The 7,466-nt window shown below is 40.1% G+C and overlaps 1 pseudogene; it reads left to right on the forward strand.

The window, feature by feature from the left end:
* Nucleotides 1-387: 387 nt before the first annotated feature.
* LOC140430221 (nucleosome assembly protein 1-like 1 pseudogene) lies at nt 388-1,414 on the forward strand (annotated as a pseudogene).
* Nucleotides 1,415-7,466: the final 6,052 nt, after the last annotated feature.

Genomic DNA, 7,466 nt, shown 5'->3' on the forward strand with positions numbered 1-7,466 from the left:
TTATGCCGGTGATGTGGCAATCAACATGGGCCATGGCAATGTCCAGCATTTGGGAAGGTGTGTTCCAAGTGTGGCAGAACAAATCACTTTGCGAAGCAATGCTTTTGTGGACCAAACAGGATCAGTCAACGCGATTGATGAGATGTCCATTGAAGACCTCTTCTTCATTGATCTGATTTCGACTGAGGACACAATGAATCTGAATATGCAGAGTGAAGAAGTCTTACTGACCAGTTGCAGCAACAGTGATGGTCATGCTGATAGTATCGAAGACAGATGGACAATTCCAGTGATGGTGAATGCAAGCTTGACACAGGAGCGAGGGCCAACCTTCTCAATCTGTCTGATTTGAATGGGCTGCGAGTCAAACCAAAAGTCGTTGATCAAATGAGACAACTGAAAGACTACAATGGGAATGAGATTGCGACGCTGGGAGCATGTGAACTCGAAGCATGGGTACACAGCAGAAGTTACATCATACCAGTTTCCATTGTGGACACAGAATGCGAGTCCATCATAGGAACTGTTGAGTGTGAGGTCCTGAACCTCGTTGACTGGCTGTACATTCCAGACAGCACTGTGACAGAGGATCATTGCGACTGGCAATGAGATATAATGGCGCAGTTATCCGATGAGATACAAGCGAAAGTTAAAGTGGAGGAAGATAAATCAGATGCAGAGGTGGAGGAGCCAAAGGGAATTCCAGAATTCTGGTTAACAGTTTTCAAAAATGCGGATTTGCTCAGTGACATGATACAGGAGCATGATGAGCCTATCTTAAAGCAACAAGATGTAAATGTAAAATTTTCAAATCCGGGACAGCCAATGAGCTTCACTCTGGAGTTCAAGTTTGAGCCAAATGAGTATTTCATAAATGAGATAGTCACAAAAACATACCAGATGGAGTCGCAGCCTGACGAGTTAGACTTTTTCTTCTTTTGATGAACCAGAATTCATGGTATGCACAGAGTGCCAGATCGACTGGAAGAAAGGAAAAAACGTCACTTTGAAAACCATTAAAACGAAACAGAAGCATAAGGGTCGGAGCTTTGATTAAACAGTTACGAAAACTGTACCAAATGACTCTTTCTTTAATTTCTTCAGTCCTCCTGAGGTTCCTGAGTATGAAGAGTTGGATGAAGGTTCTGGAGCAATACTCACAGCTGACTTTGAAATTGGTCACTTCTCACATGAACACATAATTCCACGTGCAATGTCATACTTTACAGGAGAAGCCATTGCAAATGATGATGACTACGATGATGATTACGACGATGATAAGTACGAGGACCATGATTACAATGAGGAAAGTGGAGACTCAGATGATGAGCCAGACGAGGACGACTATGAAAAGCTGTTCAGTTGGTTTGGCGACAGTGACAAAGTCATCACAAGGGACGCAGGACACCGATAAGTGTGAAAGCTCTAAGATAGTGTGTGCAGAGACAGAAAGTGAGATTGCAGCAACAGATACATCAGCTGAGAGTAAATCAACTGCGAACACCCAAATGGTAACTGAAGAAATACTCCCCATTTTGGAGAAATTGGCTCCAGAGCAGTACAATGAATCATCCTATGCCCATGGAATGGTTCCTGCAGTAGATTCCCCAATACTTGAGGCCAGTCCACCAAAAGACCTGTTGGAAGAACTGCTGGATACATCGTCGTCCAGTTCTCCAATGAAAGACAAAGCATATATTGTTATATCAGATGAAGATGCGCCGCTAATTGAGGCTAAAACACAAAGTGAAGAAACAATGTCTCATGTAGAGGACATTGATCAAGCTATGATACTGGAATGCGAGGGTTTGCAGGTCATTCCTGAAGTTGCAGACTTGCCTGCAACTGCAAAAGTGTCTAAAAGTATGCCGGCAGTGGATGCCACACCAGGTGAGGGGTATGTAGCACAGTGTTCGAGCGCAAGCATGAATCAACCAAAACTCCTCAATACAGCAAAGGCTCCAAAGTCAGCTATTGTGGCAGAAGAGCCAGAACCAGCCTTCACAGCAAAAGATGCAGAAGCAGCCGTTGCAAAGAGGGATCCAGAAGCACCTAACCCCTTGGCCGAGTCCAGTGGCAAGAAGGATACCATTAAAGCTAAGAAGAAAAGGAGAAGGAAAGAGCTGATAATAAAAGGGAAAAGGAAGGATAAGAGAGTCCAGGACACAGTTGGTCGACTGGGTAGCAGCCGCGACAGTGAAGACACAAACATCGACAAGAAGGCCAATATACAAGTAAACGCACAGAGACGGAGCAGCAAGTATCACTTCAAAAGGCTGAAAGAGATGGTGACACAAAGACCAAGCCAGAAAACCGGTCGTCCGAAAGACGATCCAAAATCGAAGCATCTGGTCCAGGAGACCAACAAGGCAATGTCATTTTGAACGTGTAGTAAACTGTGCACAAGGGACATATTTAAAATCAATATGCATATCATGTTTTGTAAAGCACAGTTGTATTTGTATATGTGACCTGTTTAAAATTATTATGCAGGTCATGTTTTATAAAGCAGTTATATTTGTAAATGTTAACACTTCCAAAAGAAGAGGGACGTGGTGATATGCCTGTGCACAGTTTTGTATGTAGTCATCGATCCCACCTCCAACCAGCGGGTGGCGATAGAGATCTACCATGTGACGCGAGATAGCCGCCAGTTGGTAGTAAGTTATACTAGAAGACAGTCACACTAGAAGTAGCTCCAGGATAATTCACTGGATTCAATTATCAGTCACTTTGTATTATAGTTCATTAGTTCTCTTTCCACATAATAATAATCTTTATTGGTGTCACAAGTAGGTTTACATTACACTGCAATGAAGTTACTGTGACAATCCCCCAGTTGCCACACTCTGCTGCCAGTTTGGGTACACTGAGGGCGAATTCAGAATGTCAATTCACCAAACGAACACGTCTTTCGGGACCTGTGTGAGGAAACCGGACACCCGGAGGAAACCCACGCAGGCACGGGGAGAACGTGCAGACTCCGCACAGACAGTGACCCAAGTCGGGAATTAAACCTGGGTTTTGGCACTGTGAAGCCACAGTGCTAACCACTGTTCATCTTGTTAATAAACCACCTTAATAGTCAAACAACCAGATGTTCTGTGTAGATTCTTACCACGACCATAACACAAAACATAACACCTATTATCTGGTTTCTCTGGCCCTTCACAGTCTTCAAAAAATATTCTCGAGGCTTAAACATTTTGGAGATCTCTCCATTCTGCTGGTGTGCTGAAGCAGCATTGGTTGATGTCGTGCGATGGATTGGAGCGTCTTTGTGAGGATGCCTTCAATTGGTTCTGGCTCCCTCCCTGAATTTGAATATACAGCATTGAACCTGTCAATGTACTGTGCTTTTGGTGAATACAGCCAAATATAAAATAATGTCTTATGATTGACAAAAGGATGTAATTGGGCTTTCTCTTCAGAGGAAAGCTATTCAGTTCACTATTCAGTATATGTTATCTAAGTTTACAAAAATATCTGTTTCATAATTGCATTACCTATTACGGTCCACGACTTGAAATAATATACACATTCCTGATGGCTGTTTAGTTTCAGCTTAAATCCTCAGAGCATGCTGTGGAAATGTTAAAAATCTCTTTCTTATCTACACGAACAACATAACTTTGACAGAAAATTGAATGTGTTCACTTTGCCTCATCAGCTTTAACAGACTGTCAGATATGGCTTTTTTTCAGCAGGAAATGAATGATGGAAATGGTTTTTGGCTTTAGATTTTTTGCTAGGCACCAGAGTAAATGATCACAGTACTAGCTCTTTTAACCTTATCTATCATACTGAAACGTTTTCTCTGCCTCCAATATAACATGTCAGAGTCGATTAAGGACATCCTTCAATGAGGTATAATTCACAGATTTTAGTAGTGAAACCAGGAGCACTGGAGTATTAAAGAGGCTGTGAATACTTAATCACTGATATGTTGCTATCCGCCTTTTTCTGAACCCACTCTACACTTTGGTGCACTGTATCTGAAAATGCTTTTTTTCCCTTGATGGTAAAGTATGAAAGGCCAGGTACAATGGCAGAGCATATGTCACATTTTATTCTTCTGACAGTATGCTGAGAGATATTGCTGTTCTGGTACATTCAGCTATGCTTATCTGGTACATGAGCACACATTACTTTCTGCAGGCTTGGATCACTTTGGACAGTATCATTAAATGACACGTCATTACCTGTTATGGAGTGGTACTCTCACTTGAAGTGCCTCCTGGGATACATGCAGAGAGGATGATGGGTAACGATGGAACATGCATTAAAATTTCAATGCAAGCACTATTGACTTTGACTTCTCTAAAGCCAAATGCTGTAGCCTGACTGTACGATCGTGTTTGTCACAAGGATTGTAAAGCTGCAGACGTGCATCAGTTGAAAGTTGCGATGAGTTGAACGATGTGGATAGGTGAAGGCTCCAGAGAGATCAGCTAGGCTAGCTTTGAGCAGAAGGGGGTAAATTGAAGGTTTATTTATCCAATTCACTGTCAAGGTCAGCTTACTGAAGTGCTGTCCTGCGTGCGTTTTCAAAATGCCAAAACCTGGAAAATTGCTCGGATCGGCCTACAAATCACTGACCTTTGTGCAGCAAACATCAACTTGCCAAAATCTTTTTTAATAGCATGGCAAGGATTTACTTCCATTTAGCAAACCAAAATCAAGGCTTTATAAACATTTTCATATGGTTCTTCTCCCAAGCTCACACTAAAAAATAGAAATAAAGATTAGGACATAAAGAAAAAGGAAGAGGTGAGAATTGATTTTTACCAAGTATAGTCTATGATAGTCAGATTCTGATGGGCAGCATATTGATTTAAACATTCCTAACTCCTTTCAAAAAACAGCGTGTGTAGTACAGTGCAGTCTCTAATTGCCAGTTATAAGCTAACAGATATTTGGGACACTATAATTATCCTTTTATGTTTGTCCCTACTCATGGTTTGTGTTATAAACTTATTTTATTCATAATTGTGAAATGTTTAGAATTGCACTAATTCAGTCTCAAAATGGGAAGATTACGCCCTCTGTCTTTATCCATTGCTTAAAGTTTGCAGAATATCTTTCAGCACAAATAAAGATTTCAGTATGGTGACGTGTACTTTGACGGTTGAATTGAAAAAATTGGCAAATGAATACTTAACACATATTTTAAATAGGTTAGTGCCTCCATTGACACTGAAGGTAGGAATTTCAGATTTATCTGTTACTGTCATAAGCTAATGTTATTTTACTTAATTGTTAGCTCAAATAATTAATGAAAAATAAAAATCCCATAATTAATATAAAATCCTATGGCAATCAATATTATGAAAATATTTTGTGAGCTGTATTGTAAAACAAATGCACAAAACTAATCTTCTACTTTGTGTGAATTTAAAAAGGTGCAAAGCAATTACATTGAAAACATTTCAGGATTTTTGGAACTACAAAATAACTTGCATGCTTCCAATTTATTAACAGCCTGGAATTTATGGTCAGTGTTGAATGGACATTGTTTGCCCTGCATTGTACTCACACTTACAAACTTTCTGTCAACCATTGGACTGTGATTTCTGATTCTAGAGAACTAAATCATTGCGGCACCCTTGACAAGGGATCCGGGACCTGTGGAACAGTGCAAGCAAAGGCATGACTCCTCAGCCAATCAGATGGAAGAATCCATAATGATGTGTGCATAGTCAAAATCAGGAATTGTCAGTATAAAACCATGTACAGGGAGTAAATAACAAGAATTAAAAGGAAGATTGGATTAAGGGAATGAAATAAAAGAGAACATTTGTTTATTTTTAATTACTTAAAACTTTTCCATTTTCTGAAATCATGAACAATAATTTAAATCCAAACTAATAACTCTCCCTACATACAAAATTAAATTCTCAATGCTGGAGAGGTTGAACCATATTCTTGTGGAGGAAGTGGGAAGGTCGAGTCAGGAAACTTACTGCAATGTTCTTTTCAGATGGCCTGATTTATATTACAAGAACAGATGAATAACAGTATGAACATGCACAAGCAACCTCTCTCTTTCCTGCTGTCCAGTCTGAGGGGTCACCTGACTCTATCATCCACTTTTATATCTCGTTGAGATCTTTAGGATCCATGCATATGCGAATAGCGCCATTCTTTTTCTTTACGCAAACCATGAGGTTTACCCAATTGGTTGGTTCTTTTTTCTTTCTGATTACTTTTACTTTTGTCATTCTGTCTAGCTCCTTTTTGAGGTGATCTCGAAGAGGTGCAGGCACTCTTCCTGGTGCATATATCACAGGTTTTGCATCCTCTTTGAGGTGTATCTTGTAGGTGAACGGTAGTGTACCAAAACCTGTGCATCACTGAAATTGCTGATAATGTTATCAGAATCGGTGGAGTTTTGATCCAATCCTTTGTGGATATTATATACCAACTGCATTAGACCTAATGTTTCACAAGACTGACCACCTAATAATGAAACCAAGCCCATGGATACAATACAGAATGGGGTGGAGTAAACTGTGTTCTTCACCACCACACTCATGTCACAAGCCCCCCCATAATATTTAATGCTTGAACCATTATAATCTCTCAGAGATATTTCGTGATTTCTTCTGATCGGCTGAATTTTTAGATTGTTAAAATCTTCATGCTGATTAAATTGGTTTTGGCACCAGTGTGTAACTTCAATTGGACCACTGTACCATTTACTTCAAGTGGTAGTAGCCATTTGTCCTCCTCAACAGCATTTATTTTAAATGGAGTATCAGTTTGCATTTTTTTAAGTGCTGGAGAATTTTTGATGTCTCCAAAAGGTTATTCTTCTCTGTTTTTACTCCAACGAACAATGATGTTTCATCACTGGAGACTGTGTCTTCCACTGTGCTGACTGATCTGGGGTTGAGCTTAGAGTAACAATTCTGAGCAAAGTGATTTTATTTCTTTGCACCTGGAACAAAACTTGCCAAACGCTGGATACTGCCTTAATTTGTGCTTTTGACCACATCTTTTACACAGAAATACTTTGTCCTGATCTTTAATCTGTTTGTAGGTGTGCAAGGAGCTGCAGGAACCGTCCCTCCTTTTATCGTAGGTTTCCCGCCTTTTTGGAAAGAAGGGTGGCAACCGGAGTGCTTTCCTCCAAGAAGACGTCGCCATTACTGAAAACATTTTAGAAGGCTGAGTTGCTAGCTTGTGAGCCTGTTTTACCTGTTTGTTCCAAAGATAGCTCCGATTCCTCCAGCAACTGTTCCCTCAGCTTATTTTCATTCACACCAAACTCAATCTGGTCCAGAATCATGGAAGATTCCACCACAGAAAAAATACAGGTTTTAGCTTTTAACTTTAAATCAGTAATGAAATGACCTATGGACTTTTCTGTAAAAGTGATCTAAACACGTAGGGTTCATAAATTTCATTCTTTCTGCGGGTGAGATTTGCATCAAATCTTCGAGTTACTTCATTGATATTTTTAC

The sequence above is a fragment of the Scyliorhinus torazame genome, chromosome 10 (genome assembly GCF_047496885.1).
Source record: "Scyliorhinus torazame isolate Kashiwa2021f chromosome 10, sScyTor2.1, whole genome shotgun sequence".
NCBI lineage: Eukaryota > Metazoa > Chordata > Chondrichthyes > Carcharhiniformes > Scyliorhinidae > Scyliorhinus > Scyliorhinus torazame.